General features: G+C 41.9%; 1 protein-coding gene across 1 annotated transcript in view; it reads right to left on the bottom strand.

Moving 5' to 3' along the window:
• for (cGMP-dependent protein kinase for) overlaps positions 1 to 26,208 on the bottom strand; it is a 241,135-nt gene that overhangs the window by 193,308 nt on the left and 21,619 nt on the right. The window lies entirely within an intron of this gene.

The following is a 26,208-nucleotide window of genomic DNA, read 5'->3' as shown; positions in this document are numbered from 1 at the left end:
ACAGAAACCGAATCAATTATTATCAGGATTATCTTAGGCAAAAAGAGAGAGAAAAATGGGCTGGTAATTAACCTAGGATGCTTTGCACCAGAGCGATTCATTCGTTGATTTGCCGAATATATACATTTAAAAAAGGCTACAACAGCACGTAGCATTCGATTACCGAGTGATCAAAAGTACGCAGATAGTCAAGTCATTTAATTACCGATATTTTCGAAATCGGTAATGGTCATGACACAAAAACCGGAGGGAAAGGGGTGCTGATCAACCTAAGTTTTTCAGAGTGAGGGGGGTTGATTCCGGTGTGATGTGGAGCAACTATTTGATGGACGCCTTTGATCTTTCATGGATTCCACGATGACGAAAGAAGGAACGACGGAAAAGAACCACTACTGCATAGCATTCAAGCTCGGATATAATAATGGGATTCATACGTAACACAGACTGAAACAAACGACCCGGTTGTGACGGTGCGACACTCGGGACGAACCGAGTGCACTCCGTCTTGAAATGTACCCATACTCAGTCGTGCTACGAAAGAACGCCGTATGAGCCTTCAGACGTTGCCAAATCTTCTTAGACAAATCACGGTTTTTCGGCAAAATTCATGGATACCATGCTTCTTCCGATTTTTCAAAGAATTTTGTTCGTAATTTGATCTGAAGTACCTAAAAGTTTCAAGGAAAAGTATTCATAATTTGCTTCAAAAATAAGTATTTTCCGAGAGGAAATTTTGCAACATTCGAATAATCATACGGCGATTTTCCTCGGCACGGCAGTACTGCCGTGCTAAGGAAGAACGCCGCATGAATCTTCAGGCGTTGCCAAATTTCCTTTGATAAAACACAAATTTCCTGGTAAACTTATGAATATTTTCCTTCTAATTCTTCAGATAATTTTGTCCGCAATGTCACCAGAAGCTCATGAAAATTTCAAGGAAAAATATTAATAACTTTCCTCAAAAATAAACATTTTATCGAAGGAAATTTGGCAACTCTCGAATGTTCATACGGCGTTCTTCCATAGCACAGCAAAGTACTGATAAAGTGATATGCTAATAGTTTGCCCTGTTGCAACGGGACACCGCCGGCCGCCACGTGGCCGGGAGGAAAAGCGAGCGAAGAATGCGCTTGCCGTGGTGTGCCATCATCATCATCATCATCGTCATCATCGGCTTGGCGCAAAGTGAGGTGTGAAGAATGCCGCTCATTATGCCATTATTCACGGCGTGTGCCACCGTTGTTGTCGCTCGCTTGACTACGATCATTCCGACGACTCATTTCGCTCAGTGTTGCATCACTCTCTGGTCGAGACGCGATTGGACCACTACACTTGAAGAGCAGCGATCAGATCGTTGAAACTGATAGACAAAGCGATAGAGAAAGAGGACACAGGGAGAAGTGGAATGGTCCTAATGGTTGGAACGGGTGGTTCTTATAGACTAAGGGGGGAATGGTGGACTAACTATAGGGTCTCTCGTGGGTTGCCAATAGTTCATCTATTATTACCTCCTATGTTCATTGGAACATAATAGGATAGGATTGCTCGATAGGATCTCTCCATTTTCCTTTTGTCTTCTTTATCTATTGCTCTGTCTATAGATTTCAATAATCAGTCCGCTGGACCGAGTTTGGTAGAAAGGAACCAAGTTTTCTTCGAAAAAATGAGGTCCGCTCCTCAGTTGCTAGAGCAATTCTATAAGCAGCAACAAGCGGTTGGTTCCTCTCTTTGAATTGATTTCACCCGTTTCCCATTCCGAAGAGGGACCAAGCTATTGAAAATTTTATAAACTGATAATTTTTAAGAAAAAATTCTTCGCCGCTAACAAACGAACAAACAAACAAGCCTGCTATGAATCTGAACGACACCTCAGTGGCGGTATAGAACGGAGCATTGCAGTAACGCCTGCGCCATAGCGCCTTCAATTTTGCTGACGCAACACGGACATCCATCAAGCACGAATAGTTGTATCTCTGCGCCGTCATCAACGTGCCTTTTCCCTTGCTTTTTTTCATGCTACGTTGGTTTTCTTCGTCTTATTCGTAGTGGTGCTTCAAGGGGCACGTGAGCACCATGATTGTCGATAGAAGAGACGTAATCGAGCCTCGTTTATACAACTTTTCTCCCGAATCTGAGCGATACCTTGTCGGCAGCACGGAGCGGAACATTACGAGTTCACGCCTCGTGCCAGCGCCTTCAATTTTGCGAACGCAACACGGACATCCATCAAGCACGAATAGTTGTATCTCTGCGCCGTCGTCAACGCATCCATTCCCTTGCTCTTTTCCGTGAAGTGTTGGTTCCGTTTTTCTAATCGGTAGTGGTGCTTCAAAGGATACGTTACATACTTTACCTTGCTATACTTTTCACTTGTCGATCATTTTGGAAGTTAGGTCATGGAGTTCTTAGGGCCCAAAAGAGCAGCCAACCTATGAACTCAAACTGTCCACAATGCTTTAGTATTACAATTTTTACGATACATCGTTTGTAAAGCACGCATTAGACTTGCCATGAATCTTTTCATTTTTGCGAAAGGACGCTCTGTAAGGAACATTCTTTGGCATCTTGGTTTTATATTGGAATCTAGAAATTGGCAGCGGCATTTTTCTAGTGAACTTCGTGTGACTACCGCGGTGGATGACGTCAAAAACTCGACTTTTCAAGGGGCAATAACTCGACTAATATTGAACGTAGAAAGTTGCTAATTAGACAGGTCTTATTATTTTTAGCTGATCTACATAAATCAAGCATCAAAATACGATTCTGTGACCAGGCACAAGTGACCCCTTCCCTGACTTTCTCGGTTTTCGAGCCGCCGGCAACCCGGCGAGTCCCTTGGCCATACGTCACGGAGTGGCAAGGATCCGGAGTGAATTTCGCGGCGAGGACAAATCGGAGCTGGAAGGGTTTGGGCGGGTAGTTCAAGCGAGCAAAGGCGACTGGGCTCTCTGGACTCGGCTGGAAAACCCGCCCCTTGTCATTGAGCGGCTAATAAATCGCGCGAATATTTGCCGTTCACTTCCACGTTGGCCTGAGCCTGCGCCCGCTCGGAACGCCTGCCGCATGCCCGTCTCGCACCTATCGCCGACTCTGATTGGACGCCCGGCGATAAATAACACCGAGTAATTACCATCACGATTTAGATATCTGTCAAAGGGTGAATAACTACCCGCGGCCGACCTGATCGCTTTGCCCGATGTTGTCAAAATATCCATGATTCTCCGCCTATAACAGTGCCCATCAATGAGATGAGCTACGTTTGACAAACCATCGGGCAAGTGGAACATATTACAGGATCGCAAGGGCCAAAGGTCGCTTTTTGACGAAACCAATACGAGATAAAAGCACCAATTATTAGTGCTCAAGCCACATCCAAATAAATAAAAAGAATTTGGCAACAAATTACATTGACGGTGTCTAAAAGGGGGGGGGGGGTGCACGAGAGGGGTACCGATAAGAGCTGTTTTTAGTCCAGTTTTGAATTTCCCCGACACTACGATTCTGTGCTTATTGAAAGTGTGTATTCCATAGAATATATCATAATTCAGTCATTTTCGATCACTTTATCTCTTCTCTGGGTTTAATGGTAGCCTAACTATGGATCTAACGCCGATTTTCATGAAAACTGGAGTTTTTCAGCATTTGACCCCAAGACCGCAATACTCGCACCAACAGACCCATGTTTAGGCCAATATTAAACCCGAAAAGAGGGCGAAAATGACCAAATCATGATGCATTATCCTGAGTAAATAATTTAAACTAAGAATTTTAAAATAAAAACTAAGAAACGACGGAATTTACGGAATGATGCGTACAATAGGAAATTAAGGATTTTTACCTGACCGTCGCAATTCCTGTGTTATCTACGGACATATTTGGGATATGTAAAGTTTCCTGCGCTGCGGCCTCTTCGCAAAATTACTTTCTTTCTACATGAGAATCTTAGTATAGTAAGGTTATAGGCAAGGCGCGTGTGTAGAGCTGTGTCACCTACTTTGCGAGTAGTGTTCAGCGATAAGGCTTAGGCTGCCAATTTTGAAGTAATTTACATACCAGGGAGAACTACCTCCTTGCTCTGGGTTGAAACATCTTTACTAATGAATGATGATCTTTGGATTATCTGAAGAATAAGTAACTGTTGATGAAGTCATCGTCGATTATTACGGTGACGTGAAGTCATTTTATACAAATTTTTATCACACTTTCATCAAGATGATGGATTGACTGAGGCTTCTGACTTTGTCAAATCGTGTGCTGGTTATCTGTCAAGCGACAGTCAAACAAAGAGAAAAGGACCAAATTACAAATTTTGTTCCATTCTCTATCAAATGTTCATCATTTTTTTTTTTTTTTTTTTTTTTTTTGCCGGAAAACGAGCGAATTCTCGATTAATCATACAATTATCAAAGGCCACTCAACAGTAAAGAAGGAAGGGGGGAGGGAGAGCTCAAGATGCAATCCTCACGAGGACTTGAGCGAATTTGAAAAAAAAAAAAAAAACATATTACAACGAATCACATAAAATAAATAAACATGAGCTGTGACGGCCACAATTTTTGAGTAAGAGTAAGTAATTATCTTTGAAAAGTATTACGGCCACTGTTAACTAATAAATTATTCTATTGCTGTCAATTCATGGTTTCACTTCTTATTATGTCTCTGTTCTTAGTTTGTATAAGTATGTGCATTAAACTGGAACGCGCCTTCAATTTTGCGAACGCAACACGGACATCCATCAAGTACGAATAGTTGTATCTCTGCGCCGTCGTCAACGCTTCCATTCCCTCGCTCTTTTCCGTGCTGTGTTGGTTCCGTTTGTCTTATTTTTGGTGTGCTTCAATGAGTACGTGAGCAACAAAAGCGTAGATAGAAGAGACGTAATCGAGTCTCGTTTTTACAACTTTTCTCCCGAATCCGAGCGATACCTCATCGGCAGCATGGAGCGGAACATTACGAGTTCACGCCTCGCACCATCCCGCCTTCAATTTTGCGAACGCAACACGGACATCCATCAAGTACGAATAGTTGTATCTCTGCGCCGTCGTCAACGCTTCCATTTCCTCGCTCTTTTCCGTGCTGTGTTGGTTCCGCTCGTCTTATTTCTGGTGCGCTTCGAGGGATACGTTACCTGTACTTTACCTTGCCATAATTTTTACACGTCACAAAGTGGATCCAGTCGATTAGAGAGGTCGGGAATGACACTTTTGACAAAAATTGCGAATTTTGATGTTTATTTCGTCACATTTTATATTTCAAGGGCTGCTTCAAGACGGGAATTTTACGAGAAAACCAATGGAACTACTTTTAGAACCTTAAAGTTTTGTATAAACGGAGTTACAAGCGTTTAAAATTTCAAATTTTGTCCGACCTCTCCTAATGACTCGATCTACCGTCCGTCAGTCATTTTGGAAGTTAGGTCATGGAGTTCTTAGGGCCTAAAAAGGGCAGCCAACCTATGAATTCAAACTATCCACAATGCTGGTATTGCGGGTACTGTTAACTAATAAATTATTCTATTTCTATGAATTCTAGATTTCACTTCTTATTACGTCTCTGTTCTTACTTTGTATGGATATTTGTATTAAACTCGAGCAAATTTTAAAATCCGTATAAATATTCGAGCACTTGTCAGATTGTCCAAAGTCCAAAGTGAATTGATTAACGCTCAATTTCTGGTCGCTCCAATCCTAACAGTGCACAAAACTGGCATCCGCATCCGCGCTACAAAAAAAAGGAGGTACGCAAACTTAAATGCAGGTCAACTGCTGCATACTTTCACAACTTTTTACAAACTAATCGGTGTGATCTAGTTATGTAATGGAATCAAATTAAGCAATAATTGAAGTGAATTCAGTTCAACGAGCAAAACAAGGAAACGAAATGAAAAAATATCACTTTGCAGTGCCAAAACATGTTTAGACGCACAAGCTGGCGAGGTAGATGGAGATTGGGTAGTTAATTACGATAAATATTGAAATTAAACGGAGCTTTTAATGAGCTATTATTTTAATCTGCAGAAAAAAATCAAGGGAAAATCGAAAATTACGCACTCCAAGCCTTTCAAAATTAGCTCCAAAAAGGGCTTTGCGTAACTTCCATTACGAGTATGTGAACGAAATCGGTAGAACATGAAATGGCATGAAATTTACCGGTAAACACAAAATCAAGCTGTAGGCATGATTTTCTCTGTTCATTTTGGCGGACAGGGTGCAATCGGCAAGAGATTTACGCTGTTCTTTTTTAATTATTACTTATAGATTGCAAAATTAAAAATACGGAAACGGTAGTAAGTAAGCACATCAAGACGAGACTAGACATACATGAAAAGGAACCAATCACAAAATATCAATAACCAAAGTCGAAAAAAGCTTACTTTTAATTACAGCGCTGCAAGTCTCTCGTGATATTTTATTTTGTAAACCATCATTTTTCTTGAACTTTCGATGAATTTCTTCGACTCATCCAATCAAACTCGCAGGAGATGTCAAAGGGGGGGGGGGGGGGGGCAACTTTTTTTAAGAAGAAAATTAAACATAGGCGGAGATTTTGAAACACCGCATGCAAACACGCTTTTCCCGACTTTAGAAATCAATGTTCATGGTTCGGTCAGTAATTCGAACAGAAAAAAAATCAAAAGTTAAATTTTCAGTCTGAGAATTTTACGGGAATTCTGGAATGGACGAACTTGCAAAAGTTTCGAAGTGAAGTGCATTGAGGTACGTAATTCCCATACTAGGAACTTCGACTTTCTTTATACGTCTGATTATAAAGAGAGCAAGTGTGAAGAGGTAAGAGTGAACACGACGGATCGTTTCGTAAGAGAGACATTCGGAGAGTTTGACAGGGCGTTTGCCGCACAGCATGCGACCGACTAAAGCGCGCCAAATTGCCGACACGAATCGAATCGGTCACCGTCGTAATGGAAGACTTACTACAAAAGTTGAGCGCCGTCTCCGCCGACGAGGAAACTTACTTCCTGGTTTCAGGCGTGAATAATCGACTATCGATATTACTCCCATTTGAAGCTATGGTAAAGAATCGATCATTGAGGTGTTCGTTGCGAACACCTTGATAGTCGATCCCTCTCATAGGTTTAGATGGCGTAGCATTCGATTCATCGCAAAGCACAACAAGCCCCTTCCAGGCCCCGATGTGCTTTTGTTCCCAATACGTGAGAATGATTCTCGAAACTTTTAAAGCTGATGATATTATGTGAATATAGCCAAATGGCATATTGTGGCTATGGACAGCAACCGTTGTATAGAAAGTGGACCACTCGACAAGGTGCGAACTTAGGCTTTGTGATATTGGTCCCTTTATTTTACACAGAAACACGATTTGTGCTAAAAAAAATTCCTGAAAGTAATTCCGTCTGACCACCCTAATCTCTACTGTTCTGGAAAAATCGATTTTTGTCCGATTCAATAGTTCATATCCACTAAATGTAAGTGTTTTACGACAATTTGGAACTGATACTGAGACGGCTACAGTGCTGCGTGCTACCTTACCTTCAAAACTGCTTCTAAATGGAAGTTGGTCAATCGAGAATAGCAAACAATCTCACCTGAAACAGAAATTAATTAAACCTTATTTTAAACTGTATATAATATATATTATTCCTGAATAACAAAAACCCAATGGATAGACATATACATGTTCAGAGAATGGTTCAAAAAAGAACATTCTTCTCTTGGCATAATATGGATGTTGACAATTTTCAATATGTTATTGCGAGGATTAGAGCACGCAGCTTCTGGAAATTTTAAGACATCAGTTCCAATTGTCCTATCTATGGTGGCACAAGGAAACTTTAAAAATCGTAACTTTTGAACGACAAAAATAGATATTGAGAAGTTGAATTTCAATAAAATCAAGAGAAACGAGTACTTTTTGAATACGTCAAATATTTGCGCGTACATTCCATAAACCACGCATTCTGAGCAAACCGTTTTTCACGAGTTTCGAGCCGAACTCCGGCTCGGAACTTAAGTCTTTCTTGCACTAAAACAGATATTCAAAGGTCGAGGAACGCATTTAAGGAGCTATTTTGATCATCGCTCGGTGATGAGATGCGTCCACGCTCCAAGAATACTATTCCGTAGAAAACTCACTTCCTGAACTTTTGGCGGTTACGCCCATCTTCAAATAACCCGTTCAATTGACGGTAGAGCACCTATATGGTGAGAGTACGGACAAGTCGAAATATGGAGCGCTTAGCACCTAAAAGAGCAGCCAACTTTCTACCACGAAAAATGTCGCTGCCAATCTTTAGATTCCAATATCGAACCGAGATGGCCAAGAATGTTCATAGATGAGCGTTCCTCCACAAAAATTAGTAAGTTCATGCTAAGTCAAAAGTGTGCCTTCAAAACGACGGGCCGTAACAATTGAGATAGTACATCACTCTGGATACTTTGAATTTATAGTTGGCTGCCCTTTTGGGCCCTAAGAGCTCCGTGACCTAACCTCAAAAGTACCGACATGTCCGAACTCTTCCTATATCATAGAGTACATGGAATACGTAGTAATTTCTATCTCCTTGTTTACATCGAATGACCGGGTCCCCGCGTATCGATAACAATCGATTACGTATCGAAAATGTGACCCGGCGCGACAGAAAGGTCTCGGTTTTCGGGACCTGGAAAATGCTTAAGAGTGGCGCCAGTTTACCTTACTTACATTACGACTCTATGTACTCTATGTCCCATATTGAAGGTTTCTCTCCGTGCGTCCGTGAAGGGAGTTTGGTGAAATACTTGGCATCGCTGGAGAGAATGCGCGAAAAGGTGCATGACAGCGTCGCGACGCTTCGCACCGGGAGAGGTGGACGCGCGCAAGGTCACTAGAACAATAACAGAGGAGTCGGCGCGGCGGCGCGACGCGGCGTCTATTTTTAGGCTTTTCCTCTACCACTCATCGCTCGATTCGTGCCGTCTCTCTCTGACATTTTCCTTTTTTCCCTTCTCCGGAGCTATTTTCCAGAGTTGAATCCAGTAGTGGCGAGGCGTCTGTGATCGATTATCGATATTTTCCCCAGTTGAAGCTAAGATATAGAATCGATTATTAAGGTGTTCGTTGGGAATACCGTGTTTATAATCCTTTTCTATGGGTTTAAATGGCAAATGAATCGATATATCGCAAAGCACGCCACGCCACTGGTTGAATCAGATCATCAACGCGGTAATTTCAGCTTTGATTGCTTTTCATCAGCTTCCTCGTCAGGAACTACGTCCTCACGAATCGCCTCCACTATACTGCTGTGCTAAGGAAAAACGCCGTATGAACCTTTAGGCATTGCAAATTTCCTTTCGTAAGTCACGAATTTTCTGGAAAATTCATAAATATTTTCCTTCCAATTTTTCAGATAATTTTGTTTGCAACTATACCTAAAGTTCTTGAAAATTTATCGGAAGAGTATTCATAACTTTCCTCAAAAATAAACATTCTGTCGAAGGAAATTTCGCAACTCTCGAATGTTCAGACGGCGTTTTTCCTTAGCATGGCAGTATAGGCTGTAGAACCAGTAGTGGGCTGATTGCTGAAATCGATAGGCAAAGCTTCAGACAAAATAGACCCATGAAAAATGGACAGATCCTACGGTTGGTTGTAATAGAGTAAGGGGGACAATGATGTACTAACGTTACAGTCCCTTGAGTTGCCGTTAGTCAGTCTATTTCGTGCCTCCTGTCCATTGCTACCACCCGCTCCCATAAATCGGATCCCTCTATTTCTCTTGGTCTTATTTGTCCGTCGACTTGCTCAAAGGTCTCGATACACGATCAAATTCCCGAACCAATTACCATCAGAGTGTCGGGAGTCATCAGTCTTAAAATCATTAATTTGCTTAATTTTAAAATGAAAACTTGGCAGAAATGTTTCTTGTGGCAGGAAATGATGAATGGTGGCACTCCATTCTGATCAAAGTTTGACGTCCAATTTTGATCAAAGAGGACTGTTGCATGGTGACCATCAGTCATCAAGTCGTCTACTTTGATCAGAATTGGTTCGGAATTTGATCGTGTATCCAGACCTCAACGATCAGCCTGCTGGCCCATCGCGGTCTTCCTTCCCTAGACTGATTTTGTGGCTACGTCCTTCTTCCGATATTCGGCACATAGATTTACGATGGTTTTTAATACTTTATGCCTCTCCGATCCAGAGTAAAAATGTTATCATTCAGCGAGCATATTATCCGGACCTGTAGACACCCTGCTTTCCAGCCCGATCTCTGCTGCATTTTGTAAGGGTGCACTGACGTTGTCGTGCATTTAATTAGCGAACTCCCCGGAGATAAGGAAGCGGAACGGAGAAACGGAAACGAACAGGGCCGTGGATTAGTAATGTCAAAAGCTAATCAACAAAACATAAACATTTCATTCACATCCAGACTGGTTGATTAGTTTTCTCGACACGCGGTCTCAGCGGAGGCAGACGTGACGACGTGACGTGGATTTGACTAACACTCTTGATGGGTCCGTCATTCATGAGATCTGTTTACGAGTTCGTTTACGGCCCGTTTACGTCACAAACGGCAGGTCAAAACGTGACATTTCTCACGAAATCCGTTCGCGGCCAATAAATAATTAACGTGGGTAATTGGAGAAGGTAACTGCTAAATTGTCTGGGCGGCGAGAGAAATAGGATACAACGCTTGCGATTTCGTCAAATTGAGCTGAAAGGCCGACGTATATCAGGAATTGGGATATTTAAGATAGAATGCAACATTGGCTATCGACATATTACTATCCATCGGATCGAATGTGGAGTAAAAATAATATCGCTTAATAACCTTTCCCAATTTTGTTTCCGTACTTTATTCTTTCACGCAAACAACGAAACAACTTTAGGGCTTGAATATTCATGTTTTCCGAGCTGCATGATCCATATACAGAAAATTATTCTGTCAAACTTTCAACCGAGCATGCGATTCAAAATCAAACACTTTACAATGATAAAGAACTCGTATAATAATTTGGTCTTTTCGGGAAAGGGATGAGGGGTGTCAAGCTAGTTTTATGAAATTCAAAAGGTAGGACAGGGGGTCTACTAAAACAGGCTGGCAAAAATCAGTACTTTTACAGTGCTATTCAGCACATCCCGAGAATTCAGTACCTCTTCAACAGAAAAATTCAGTACTTTTTAGAACCTTTGATTGACGAAATTCGAAAACTTTCAAAAATTTGAATTTCTCGCTCAAATTGCGACAAAAATGACAAAAATTCCGGACCTTCTTGCGGAATTCTGCACTATATCAGTACTTCCGGACCGCCCTTAACAAATCAGTACTATTTCGGACTTGTAGACACCCTTGAAGGATGAGACGTTGTCGTGCGCGGGTGGCTAACAAGGGTGGGAGTGTCAGAAAACCGTCCAAAATGACTTACAGAATGCTGGAACGGCCCCTCGTTCTGCTTGGCCGCGATTGCATTTTATTGGAGATCGGGGGAATAGGGAAAAGGGGAAGCTTCTGTGCTGCAAAGCCCAGTGAATCCAGACTGGATCTTGGGAGGCCCCTGGTCGGCATTCGGCATCCAACGGAGGCAACAACCAACGACACCACCAGTCGCAGTCTCCGTGCGACAGCGCCAACGCGATGCGGCCACCACGCCGCATCGCGGTCAGCAAATTCACTTTCGACCTAGGCTCCAGAGGAGGCTTCATTGCCAAGCTGCACAGCAACCGAATTTACGATTGAGTCGGGCGCTTCAAACGAAAATATATGAAGGAAAGCCGACAGAAATTGATACATTTCAGAATGATGTGACTGCGCGTGGGATGTTGGGATTTTCTTCTCTCCATCGGGGGATACAACTATTCGTGCTCGCACGTAACAACAGGTGGTATCAACCAGAGTTGAAGGCGCTTCCGCGCATTGCAGCTCACGACTCACGCTTTTGCGCAAGTTAGCGCGGCATAACCACATTGGTGGATACGACTGTTCGTGCTCTCACGTAACAACAGGTGGTATCAAACAGTATTGAAGGCACTTTTGCGCACTGCGTCACAGTGCACGCGTCTTGGCACAGGTTAGAGCGGCATCATATTTATGGTGTTCTCGCGAACCTTAGCGAGCGTTGTTCAAGCATTATGGTATATGTTTCCTCAAAAAAATATAACGAAGAACACGAATGTACAAAAATAATAACTGGAAGTAATCTTTAAATCAAGAAATCAACATTTTCGATGCATGAACTCAAACTTCCCGCACATAAAAGGAATTAAGGGAAGAAGAATTACGACAATCTACTTGTTATAAACATTATTATGGCAGTCTTTCTAGTATGAAAATATGACAACCTCAATCTCGGAGCTTCGGCTCAGCTTTGTTCACACTTTAAAAAATACAGGGCGAGAAAGGAACATACTGTTTTCGGAAGGGTCTGAAAAACCCGTTAAAATGGGCGATTTGATTTAAGAAAAGTCTTGTTTTTCTTGTGAGAAGGGAATTTAAAGTTTCCATGACCGTTGCTAAATAAAAACGGCTTTACACGGCTTCCATGGACGGATAGGGAGGAAAGGGGGGCTTAGGGCTCCCCCCTCGCTCCCCCGAAATGAAGGAGGGATAAAAAGAGAAGAAAGGTGTGGGGCACGGAGGAGGGAAGAAGGAAAAACGCTTACACTTTGTAATTATTCATGACGAAATTGACTAAAACAGCACAAGTAATATTAGATGCTTCCAAAATTCAAAAAACTTCTGATGGAGCCCCTCGAACTGCCCTTACGCCCCCCCCCCCCTCTCTCCCTGTTCGAGATGTATGGATCCGCTTTTAAATGTCTTGGTTTGGATTTAATATCAGTTATTGTCGTTACGCGAACCTTGTTCTCCGTAAAATTTCGGAAAGAAAACATTATTAAATCAGAATTTTTGGTCCGATGCTGAAGGTAGATGTTGCATCGATGCGTATCGGGATCCGGGCTGGCTCTGCTGTGACGGCGCGACGCGACGCGACCGTGGTCAAAACACGTGAGTGGATTCTCGTGCCCGCGATGACCACTCATCCCATTCCTATTTATATCCTGGCACAGGCCACAGGCCACAGGGTAGTGGGCAACGGCCGATGACCCTCGTCTATCGCCCTGATTCTCACTCTGATTCTGATTCAGACTCCGACTCCGGCTCGGCACCTGATTTTAATCAACGCTCGCAATCGGAACCATCCCATCCTCCCCGCTCCGTGCGCTATTTTCTATCATCCGTACGCGACTTTTCGCGACTGGACTCGGTTAATTTTTTGGATACACGGAAAACATTGAATTGCTGATTTAACAATTCAATTGTTAAAAAAAAAAAGTGACTGCAATGTTTCAACGTAGATTTTGCAACGAATTTTGTAGAATTTAACCGCGGGGGTGGTTAGGTAAAGTAGCATTTTTGTGTTGTAAAATCTACATTGTAACATTGCAGTCACTTTATTCAGCAATTGAATTGTTAAATCAGCAATGTAATTTTTTCCGTGTGAAGGACTATTGTAGCACCGTTAGGACTGGGACCAATCAAGATCAAGTGTGTAATTTTCAACCGAATCCTGCAGAAAACGAACAAAATCCCGGATTAGGTTAAAAAACGCGAGCCGATTTGCCGATGCTACTCGAAACCTTGATAATATCCATCGGTTTAATGGGTCAATAATCCTTGTTTAATCTATTTTAAAAAAAATCAAATCCTGGAGAAAATAGGTTTTCAGAAGCCCAAAAACCTCAAGGAATTCAAACACGCGCCCAAATGGCGGGAAAATGATGACAGTGAAGTACTATAGCAGTCTAATTGCTACACGCTCTCATTCTCCATTGATTTTCGTTGGACAGTAAGGGCAGAGCAGCCATCTCGTGGATTTGCATTTACATCTATTTTGTTTGAAACCAAGCCAATTTTTGCACGCACTTAGTGCGTTTTTATGGATCTCGTAAATACACGAACAAGACGAATTTTCCTTTGTGGCTGTATCAGACCGTTCATTTAAACCGGATTAGACTAATTTTGAAGAAAAATCGATTTCAAAAATTCTTGGCATTACCGCTCTCTTCGGACACAGCAGTGTGGTATCCTTCCTGAAATCCGGCGATATTGCTTCCCTGTGAGCAGGAGCACAATGCATAACACTTTCGGCCCACGATCAAAGTAGCGCCTTTAAAAAGGCTCATTGATGATATTGTTGACTGCTAGCCTCTCAGCCCGACGATTTTTGAAGGTAACCGATGTTTTCGGAACACAGCATAGATCACACCTTGAAATTTTCCAACAATTTCAAGCAGAACTGGCTGAGAAATTGAAGAATCAGTGCCACTCGGAGAGCTCCACTTTGATGGTGTGATGCGGGCTTCAGCAAAGGCATCAGAGGCACCCGTCCGGCGACTTAATTCAACGTTTGATGAGATTCAAATTACCCGATGAGTCAATCAATCTTGAGCATGTGCCAATTCATCAGCATAAGTGAGGCTCGCGCGGATATTTCGATCGCTGCGACTGCGAGCACTTAATTCACGCGAATGCTCGTTCGCGCGAGCACGTTCGCGCGTCTTCCAGGGCTTCCCCGACCCCGAGTCGTTCGTTTACTGGGTCGTGCGCCGTCTGCGACCCGAGCGCTACTAAATCAGCCACGACGCGATGCTCGCCGATACTAATCGATCGCAACCGCGAGTGGTCAGCGAGCAAATTTGAAGAGTCTGCTTGTAATTTAGACCTAGGGCCGTTTTTAAAGTCGTTACATAAACACTGCCGAGCTAAGGAAGAACACCGTATGAACATTCGGGAATTGCCAAATTTCCTTGAATGAAACATGTATTTGTGAGGAAAGTTTTGCATAGTTTTCATGTTTGTTCATGTCAGTTGGGCGGTTTTGCTCTGTAGCCCCCGATATAGCTTACACGGTGATTAATAGTGTGCGTGTGCGTCTTTCTATGTCATTGTCTCGCCGGCTTGGATCTGATGACTTCTTTCGCATTTCATATGGGAACGCGCTAGAAATCGGGACGAAAAGAAACAGAGAACTAAAGGTAGAGGAGGGAGAAGAACAACGTGGAGATGAGGACGAGGAGAGAAAATACGGAAGAAAAGAGAAATGGAAAGGAGGTGGAGGAGTGGGAGAGAGCAAAGAAGGTAGGGAAAGGAGAGGAGGAGAGAAAATTACATTGATACAGAAGAAGGGAAGAAAATAAAAGGCATCGAGGTTAGAAATCATTCGGAGAACGCTTGCTAGCCGAACATAAAGCCCAAAATTTTTCGAAAGGTGGTAGGGTAAAGATTAAAAATGTTCCATGCAGAAAGAGGGGGGAGGGGCACTAGTCGAGATATGGAATACATAAAAAAATCCTAAAAATTGCGGTTCCTGAACTCTTGAAAGTTCCGTAAAGTGGGCATGATGGAGAATTGTTGTTGGTCTATCTGAGATCGAAAATATCTAACATCCTAAAATCGAATCTTCGCCACCCCCTCGCCCTTCGACCAGTCGATAGTACAGCACAATTTAAATTAAGACTGCTCGCTGATAGTGGAGATCGAAAAATTTTCCCAAACATTCTGTTCATATTTGCTAAAAACATCGAGTTCATCGTGGGAGAATGAGGGGGCGGGGGGCAGACGTTTCCTTGCGAAAGAAATAAACTAAATTTCCGTATGAGCAGTGAGCACTTTCTGAGAAAAATGTCACCAAGGTTATCATACATTATGACGATGACTATCGATTTGTTTTAAGTTTATAGCAAATTATTGAAAATTTTATGTTAAGTACTTGAGGATACATCAATACCCTCGCAGACAGCAGTAAAATTGTCAGCTGGGGGTCTGATGAATACGGTCTTCTTATTAAAATTTGAGAACACTGACCACTGGACCAAGGCGACCCGCCACTGACTAATCCTAAGCCAATAGATTAAAGTTGAGGTTAATAGCTTTCCGCAATAGCACTTACTGCAAAGAGATTTGCCATGTTATGCCAAAAAAGGACTTTATAGCTGAGGTATCTTTTAACTGCGTAAATATTACTTCACAAAATAAAAAAAAATCGATTATTCTTGCTCCACTCTGACAATTTTCAGATGGTGGCTAGTCATGTAAAATCTCATGTTTGGTTGACACCACATTTTTAAACTTATTTTGAGTTGTAATACAGAAAATTGTTATTGTAATTTGTATCATTTCTATAATAGTCTTTATTTTTCTAAATACTATATGTATAGTCCTTTCGCTGTCGTTTAGCAATCATGGAATTCATCAGACGAGATAATTAGACTAATTGCAGCTTAAATATGTGTCTTATAATTATGACTGACACATACGTAGCGAAATGACTAATTCTCGTATCATCTACACTTAGATAGAACAAAAACACAAAAAATTGGGAATGCGAAGGAGCAGGGATATTTATTTTAAAAGCCAACAGTGTTTCAAAAGCTTTCAGCTTTTCCGTTCAGTTCAGAAAAAGTTAACTGGCCTCGAGAGCTCTCAATCAAATCAATAAAACAGCGAACAACTGCTCTGCCGTGATAAGGGAAAACGCCGTATGAACCTTCAGGCGTTGCCAAATTTCCTTTGATAAGACACGAATTTTCTGGTAAGCTTATAAATGCTTTCCTTCCAATTTTTCATATAATTTTGTTCGCAATTCCACCTGAAGTCCCTGCAAATTTCAAGGAAATGTATTCATATCTTTCCTGAAAAATAAACTTTTTACAGAAGGGAATTTGGCAGCTCTCGAAAGTTAATAATGTGTTTTTCCTTAGCACGGCAGAACAGTTCTGGCGTGGCAGAACGGAAAACGTCGTGAGAGCATTTAAATGCTGCCTAATTTCCTCTTGGAAAATATTTATTTTCCACGAAAATCATGAATATTTTTCCTTGAAATTTTCTGACACTTAAGATCAAAGTATGAACACAATTTTCTAAAAATAGGGTGAAAAATATTTTAAATTTTCCCCAAAGTTCGTAATTTTTCTAGGGCAGTTTGGCAACATCTGGAGGTTCATACGGCGTTCTTCCTTAGCACGGCAGTGCTGAAGGGCTTAATGTGCCACTTGGCAACGGCAATTCAGTTAGTGAAGAAGGCAGACGGTTGAGACGGTATAAAGACGAGTTTCGCGAGCAAAAATTTAAAAGCCATAACTATACCGACCACTGAGCAAATCCGCGGGGCAGCGATCGATCTTTGCTCGGTGTTTTATGACTGGTTGTAAGGCCCATTGATTACCTTCGCACAGTAAGCATACATCCCCTGAGGATTGATTTATTATCCATTCAAAGTCACAGGAGGCAGATTTGTTTGTATTTAAGTAACTTCTGTTCAGCGCTACTGCGTAAAGCGAAAAGCACAATGCGATAGTAGCAAACGTGGTTTCCACGTCAGGTGAACGCATGAATCGGTTCCATTTCTGAGGACCGTTTCCTGGTGGGAAAATACTGATGCAGACACTACCGATCTTCGTATCTCGGTTTGCAACGTAGCCGATTTCCTATCCCGTTTTACTTATTGAAATGGTAACTGATAATCACTATTAAGGGGGTTTGATGCAGACACTACCGATCTTCGTATCTCGGTTTGCAACGTAGCCGATTTCCTATCCCGTTTTACTTATTGAAATGGTAACTGATAATCACTATTAAGGGGTTTGGGTGTTTTTCTCCGTTGAGAAATTTCTGCAAAAATCTCAAAAGACAACCTTTAAAAGAAATAAAGGCGAGGCAGGAATTTTGAATTGCTGCAATTAGGATTCGTGTTTTTGGATCCAGCAATTTTGCAAAATTGCTTTCTCTCGATTTTATTTAACGCGTGTTTGACACTTGATTCTTCAGAATCGATCCATTTTCATTGGTTTAAATGGAGTGAAAACGATGTGGCCAACGTCTTGGATCCGCCAAAAGTACCTCGTCTGGATACGTGACATGTGGTGTTTATTTATTTATTTTCTTTTTTTTAAGCTTTATTGGTTTAAGCTATGGTTTTCAAATGTTTCAAGCGACACAATGACTTTTTCCGTTGAAATTTAGTTATAATTTTTTGTCTCTCTAAGAAACGACGACACGTAATATTGATCTCATCAACATACACCCTGACTCAACGCAATCTTTCTTCCCCATGTTACAAAAAATTACCTGATACCAGATATCTTAAATGGACTGAATTTCACAATTAGATAGGAACCACATTTTTGGCTCATTTGTTTAATTTGATTCAATTCTTACACTATGCGGTGGTCCGTTGCAAGCTTTGTATTTAGACCTGATTAATTCATCCCTGTCCGTCTCATGCTAACAGCAATAAACAAACCAGGCATCCTTGATTTGGCTGTGATGACGCTTCGAAAGAAAAGAAAGAAAAGAAAAAAAAAAGGAAAAAAACTCAACTACCGGTCGCATACTTTTCGATGCTTACAAACGGGCGATTTTTTTTTTCGCGCTGCACCTGCGCGTCTCAGGTCGAGTGTGTAAAACGCGAGCGTTCGTACCTTTTCATCTCTGTCCGAGCACCTATTTACAAGTTGCAGCGACTGGTTTTGCATGTTTACAGAATGTTGAACGCGTTAGAGGGTAGGCGGAGAGCGTCCAGCGGTATCCTGGGTGGAGGGGGAGGGGGGGTGCTTTGGTACTCCGGAGCCTACAGCGAAACCCAGTATCCTTGGCTCACGCACGACTTGAACTTTTACGCTTATGCGTGAGCGACGAAGCTCAGGCGGTGAACGGACGCGAACCTTCGCTGTTTATTGGACAACTTTCGGGGGAAAAAATACGGTCCGTTCGAATTTAGAGGCCTCTTGAGTTCTCCAGGTCCTTTCGCGATTTCAAAACCATCGAAAGAACTTTTTTCAGAGCCTTCGATGAGAGCAAAGTCGGTGTGGCTGAAAGGCTGAAACAGGGTGCCTAGTTTTTTTCCGTTTTTGGAAATCTTGACGAAATCCTGATTTTTGACTGCTAAATCCTGATTTAATAATTTAACCTGATTTTTTGCAGTGAGAAATTAAAACTTCACAAAAACAGTTCGATAAAAAAATCCGATTGGACGGCCGACTTTTCTCAAATCCTGATTTTACGACCGATTTTTCCTCTAATCCTGATTGACCTCAAATCCTAATAGAATCGGGGAAAATACTGATGCTACACAGCCTGTGAAAGAAAGGTTCTGTGAGCTGCGTAGCATGACATTTTTCATAGGGATCCATACGCTGGAAAAAAATGTCTCTTGGAACCCGAGTCCAGACTCTTAAAAAATTTGAGAAAAAAATACTCTTCGATTCAATCGGATTTTTGCTCGAATCATAAGGAAATCCGCTTAGATGGCGGCCAGATTAGAATCCAGCCTTAGATAGGCTTGGCTTTCGATTCAAGTCAAAATGCGATTGAAGTAGAAGTATTTTTTATTGTCAAATTTTTAAGAGTATGGACTCTGGATCCAAGAGACTTTTACCCAGAGTAGATTGTACGTATAAAAATGCCATAAAAAACGGAACATCATTTGAGGCAAAAGTTTTCGGTCATGGGGGGGAAGCAGATACCCTGGGGCCCTACGTTACCTACACACGTCCCTGACCAGAGCACCCACTGCTCAACTCTTGATTTTTGTCTATTTGTTCATTGAATTTTCTGTACATTCCCCCACTCGTTTTCAAAATACCACACAAAATTGCAAGGAAACATTTAGATGATTCTACCTTGAGGATAACGCTGCAATTCATATTTTTCACATTGAGCCATCAACGGATTCTCGATTAACCCTTAATTGATGAAAAAAACCTGATATGTTCCGGTTTTTCAGTGTCTACCTGATACTTGCCAGTCTGCAGTAGATGAAAGCGCCCGGTCGTTTCAGATTATATGTGTATAAATGGTTCACGTGAATCCCCCTCCAATCGCGCATCATCGTAACCCGCGTGAACCATCGACTATCGCTATCATTTCATTTGAAACCGTGGTAAAGAATCGATTATTAAGGAGTTCGTTCGGAACACCCTAATAATCGATCCTTTTTTATAGTTTTAAATGACATTTGGATGGCAGATCAGTCGTCGATTCATCGCAGAGCACGCCGCACCGCTGGCGATGATAGGACCTTGTTGAACGTTGAACTGACTGCTAGAACTCGAGACTGTGTACAGTAGATAATGTACTCACGGGCAGAAACCTGTATTCTCAGTTAGGCGCCATTAATAAGTAAGCACCGAGTGCGAACGAGCAAAAACACTGATCTGCAATTTGTAAGCTCCGAGTCGGGAATGGTAACGGAAGATGATGAGATAGATGCCAGATTAATCTCGTATTCACCCACCGACCACTCTCAGAAAAAACTATACGACCACTAAACCGAAACTCGAATACTTAGCAGAGGAAACGTAAAACAGGAAACCGAACTCAAACTTGTTGGAATGGATAGCGCAGTAGACAATTTCAATCGAGGGATTTTTTCAGGGCCTGAGTATACGCAGCTTACAACAAATACATGGACTGCATTTTGCAATGAGAAATTACTTTTTTTGGCTCAACCGTACGAACAACATCTGTAACAAGAAATCAAAATAGGAGCTAAAGAAAAGAACAGGAAGAGAAAGTCTCGAAGAAGGAGGAAGAGGAAGAAAAAGGGGGAAAAGATGAGGGGGAAGAAAAGGAAAAATGAGAAGAGCCAAAAGAAAAAAAAGGAAGAGGAGAGAACAGAAGAACAGAAAGAAAATAAAAGATGGTGCGGAGTAGAAGAGCACTAGATGATTATGAGGAAGAAGAAGAAGAAGAAGAAGAAGAAACGCCTATGGAACATGAAAAGCACATGCTCTGTTACTTACACCAACTTAGAGGATTAGTCCCTAATTGCAAAATGTACAGTCTAAAGAATCGAGAGTGGATGTTTTCACTACATTTTGTAGTAAGGATAAGGAACTACTATTTTTCACATATTTTAGAAAAAACATAAATACTAATAATTACCCTATGCAGATATGTATTTCTGTGAATGAGCCGGAGATATCAATTCCGGATTGCAATATGCCTCTTAAAATTCCGCGGGAGCCACTAGTTTTTGGGAGTATTTTACAGGTACGTGACTAAACTCGGCAACAATGGGCTCAAGAAGCTAAGTTCTAGTGTACATTATTCTGGCACCTCTCGCGGTCCTGTGACCCCTGACCCTAGCCCTCTCGGGAGAAAAGTCCCTTGAGACGTGGTAGCCATTTGGAACGAGCTAATGACTTTCGTTGTGATAGTAGAAAAGGCGAAAACCAGTAATAAAACACTTGTGCAAAAACAGCGCTCTCTATTCGGGATGTACTTCACTCGCACGAGAAGAATACTTAAACTACTGTCCTAAGGAAAAACGCCGTATGAACCTTCAGGCGTTGCCAAATTTCCTTTGAAAAACCACGAATTTCCTGGTAAACTCGTGAATATTTTCCTTCCAATTTTTCAGATAATTTTGTTTGTCATTTCACTTAAAGCCCCTGAAAATTTCAAGGAAAAATATTCATAATTTTGATTTAGGGGGGGGGGGGGCAAAAAAAGGTGTTTATAGAGGAACTTAGCCCCAACTTAACATCCAAACCAAACGAAAAAATCTTAACGCGCGAATTTTTTAGGCTTGGGATGAAAAATTTCAAAATCGAGAATCATTGTTCCCAGGCGGTTCTTAGCCTCCTAAATGCATCTCCAAAAGTTTCTAAAAATTCCATGAAATGTTACTCCTTGCGAATGAATTTCATGCAATTTTCCATCTTCAGCTATTCAGACTCTGGTAGCGTAGCCACAAAAATTGAAACACAATGCCCAGCTGAGAATGGGAATAGTTAGGTCAGCAGCCCTTATCTTAGGTATAAACCTAAAACAACGACAACATTGCCGTCCAGGCAAGGTATCTAAAGGCAATGAGGTCAATTTGTAAAATTCTAAATACAAATGCTCTAGACCTTCACGTAGTATTTTCACCAAGACGGTTGCGCTCTCTACGGGCAAAATGCTTTCCTACGTTTAGCTGAAGTCTAATTAGTTCTAATTAATCGTAGTCAGTGGGCATAGATTCCATCATGACCTTATGTCCTTGCGTTAAAGTTGATTGTGATATTTTAAGCGAATGGAGAAGAGGTGCGGGGGAAAAAATCGTCACTCAGGAAAAGTACAGTCCGCGCCTCACGACCTGATCAACCGCGGAGGATTAGCTTAAAATAAAACAGACTCCCATTACTTACGGCAGTTCTGCGGAAAATCATAGCAGAAAATGCAACGATTATCCGTCTGGATGCTGCAAAATAAACCGCACCCACTACTCAAGATTAAAACGCGCTGAATGCTTCCATAAAAACAATGCCCGGCGTTAGAATGCCATCCAGCGTCGGATGAGTGAAATTATTTTCCTTCTCGAAAGTGTCAATTTAGTCACTTTACAGCTGCTGCTGTGTGAGTGAGCACTCGAAAACGAAAAGTTGGATTCATTCACGGAATGCGTGATGATACGATGAGAGGGGGACCTCCATGACTGCATGATCGTGCGTGATATGAAAATGAGATGGAAGTAGAAGAAATTGAAGAAAGGAAAGCTTATTACGACGAATCTTAATCAATTAGAAATGGGGAAGGAAAAGAAGAGACAAAATGTCACATCCAAAAATTGCACCATTCAACAGACATTTACATGCTAACCAATGGGCCAACTGATGATTGATGCATCCAGACTGATGTGACTTTTGTCTCTTCTTTTCTTTCCCCAGTTCTACCACCGTATCCATCGTTGATCTTATAATGTTTTTGCTTAACGGAGAGCAATACAATGGGCCTGTTGCAAACTTCAGTTAGAGCAATAAGAAGAGATGCTTTTTACAGATATTCACTCAAAAATCACGATGAGCGCATCAGGAAAGTCGGCAATACACTCCTAACGTCACAGTCTGCGTAAGAAATGTGCGCTTTCTTCAGAATCTCGCTTCAAAAACGATACTACGTTACACGTGAACATTACGTAAGAGGAGTCATTCCATCCAACCCTTGCGCACAAGGATGCTACACAATATTCAACACGGATGGCGAGATGTTTACCTGTGCCAAGGTATCGTTTTAGAGGCAGGGAGCTTAAAAAACCGCAAAATCCAGGAAAATGGTAGTTGCTTTGAAATCTTTCAAGGTTTGTCAAGTTAAACAGTTATCAAACCATCAAATTGATTCATTTGTTAAGGCGAGTGTGGTCTTTGTTACGGGGGCATTTTCACGAAAAAAGGAATTACCAAACCCCCTCCTCTCACTATTTGCAAAGGTGCCGTGGTGCACCCAAAGGTGCACATTTGTGCCGTACAATATTTTCAGGAATTTTGAGTGACTTTGGTTTCTATCCTTACAGTAATTTTTTTTAAAATTTGAAGCGGATGTATTGATTTACTTTTTAAACGAAAGTGATAGGGAGGCGTGGACATTTTCAACAAAAGTTCTTACTTCCAGGCTTTCTTCGCTGGACCCATGCATGGCTGAAATTTTATTTTGAACTTATTCAAAATGCAGTAGGAGCAACTGCCCCTGAGAGCCCTGCTTGCACTCTTTCAAGATTAAAAATATGGCCGATGCATTTCCTTCCTTTAAAGTCGGTTTAGCACGAGAATGAACCAAAAAACCTGGCCGATATCGATTATGTAAGTCTTCTTATTGCAAATGCTCTGAGAAGTTTCGATTTGGCGTGTGAGCAACTGTCGGTAGATGTTAGAAACCTGCCAAGTCCGTTTTTTGAAGACCCCTAAGCTCCATTAGAATGCCTGCGTTCTGAGGCTTATCACATAGTGGACACGTTTACTTTTCACATTGACTCATGCAACTAGGAAGTAGCTTGATTTTCATGGGAATTTCACGTGATAGCCCAAGATTTCAAACTCAACCGCGAGCAGCTCTCGAGAACCTTTAATTTCCGGAGTTTATTTATAATTGTAAACTCTCGCACTTAACGACAGCTATATCAAGGACAGGATTGTCAAGTTAAAGAGCGAGCAGATAAAATCGCACTTTCGTTCGGAGAAACTGGGAAAATTCTCGCTTTGAATTCATCGAGCAGCGTAGCCAGATCACACACACGATCCCTGACGGCAAATATTTTTCCGGCACTCGAGGCTTTCCATTCAAGGTGGGGGAGGGGTATGTGACTTCATAGCGAGTACTTCAAATAACTGCTATTATCGAGGATTTATGAGGCTTTTTTGCGCCGTGCGTATTCGTGGGATTATGAGCGATGTTGCCGGTTCTTAGTTGAAACGCCCACTTTTGGCGCGGGCCAAGTAGCTATGGGTTGTTGATCGTGGCGACGCTGTCTTCGAGCTTTCGTGAAATCTTTAAATAGCCCCCTTTATCCGGTTTGAATAAATATATTTACGGCACCGCCACTGAGATCGGCAGGAGAGGTGCATTTTTGCACTGATAATAAACTCGCAAAGATAGGCCATTAAAACTCCGAGTCGCAACTACTTCTCGTACTTGAGCGCTCGCTTTCAACTAGAGATGCATCTTAGCATAATATCTATACATTATGTGGCGCTTTGACACGAATATTGAATTAATCTAGTTTGAAACATGGACCTTTTAGAACGTTTCGCTGGAGGGTGCGAATGAATCACCTTCGGAACTAATGATATTCAACTTTGGACAGGTTGCATTGGATTCTTGTAGCCGGCTGCCGGCGCCGGTTATTTCGACTGTGGTTCTTTCAGCGGGTGCACGGTGCAAGGGACTGCATGCATTTTGTGTGCCTTGGCAGAATTCCTCTGTACTGTAATTCCTTTTCACTACAGTGATAAAAAAAAAAAAAAAAAAAAAAAAAAAAAAACCTCTTTATAGACATGCCGTCCGCGTTCCGGGCTCAGAGGCTGGAAGTTCCGGGTGTATTACTCGGAGCAATCACAGCTACGGCTATCCAGCACCCGGAACTTTTGGCCTCTGAGCGCGGAACGGACGGTACGTCTATATAGCCCGTAACTTTTTTTTCAGTGTACCTATTCGGCTAGTACGAGAATCACTGATGTGTATTTCTTCCCAGTTTTGTTTTCGTAGGTTTATAACATTTTTCAAGATTAGATGCAACCTTGAAAGTGGTAGAAAGAATAGTTCGGGGATCGTGGTAACTTATCAACGAGGCTATCGATTTATGGCTGTGTCTAACCTCGTGAAAGGCTAAACCAAAAAAAAACTAAAAAATTAACATCCGAAGTATTCGAAGCGCCTGATTCTGCAAACTTCAGATAGAAGAACAGCACGATTTCCTCCTGAAAGAACACTAATTTAAGGCGCGGGAGTCGCGAGTCGGCGACTGAAACTGGAGAGCCAAGTTAACCCTCCTTCGCGTATTTCGTGTGCCAGTGTGAGATGCAAATATTTTAACGCCGGAGTGAGCGGTGAAGCATCGGAAAAATTGAAGGCGTTTCTTCCTATGTAGCCACACGGCAAGCTTACGTTACGGTTCAGGCTAAGAATATTTAAACGTTGGTATGAGCGGAGAAGTATTTCACGGATACGAATGCGTTTTTAGCTAATTAAATTAAGCTAAACTGACTAGTAAATGAACTAAGTAGTAAGTTATTAAAATTGATAGACAAAGCGATGGACAGAGAAGAAAAATGGAGCGATCCTATCGCTTTAGACAGGCGGTTGTGATAGACGATGGAGGTAATAAGCAATAGACAAACTAACGGCAACCCACAAGGGATCCTATGGTTGATCCATGACTTAAGAGAATTACCTATAAGGACCACCTCTTTCAACCAATGGGATCGCTCCGTTTTCCCTGTGTCGTCTGCTTCTATCAATTTCTATTTAAATGATCAGCACTGGACCAAAAATTGACGTTGATGCTCGTGTGAGCTCCGAATGGATTTTTTCATGCGCTCATGGCATAGGCAGATCCAAATCCTTCAAACGAGGAGGGGCGTGAGGGGGGTCTGGCGGGCTCCCGTCACAAAATTTTCCAAAAATTTTGTATCAATAGTGCAATTTGAGTCAATTCGTCATGAATAACTACCACATCTAAACGTACTTCATTCTTCTTACCTCCGTCCCTTCCTTCTTTCTTTATTCTCTTTGTCCTTCTCCTTTCTTTCGGGCGAGCCCCGGGGTCGTAAGCCCCCTACGCTCCCCCCCCCCCCCTTCCGGCGCCGCCTATGCTAAGGAAGAACGCCGTATGAACATTCGAGAGTTGCAGAATTTCCTTCGATGAAATGTTTATTTTTTAGGAAAGTTGTGAATATGTTTCCTTTAAATTTTCAGAATATATAGGTAAAATT

Source organism: Bemisia tabaci, chromosome 1 (assembly GCF_918797505.1).
Source record: "Bemisia tabaci chromosome 1, PGI_BMITA_v3".
NCBI lineage: Eukaryota > Metazoa > Arthropoda > Insecta > Hemiptera > Aleyrodidae > Bemisia > Bemisia tabaci.
The sequence above is the reverse complement of the archived record's forward strand: the minus strand, read 5'-3'. Positions and strand labels throughout refer to the sequence as shown.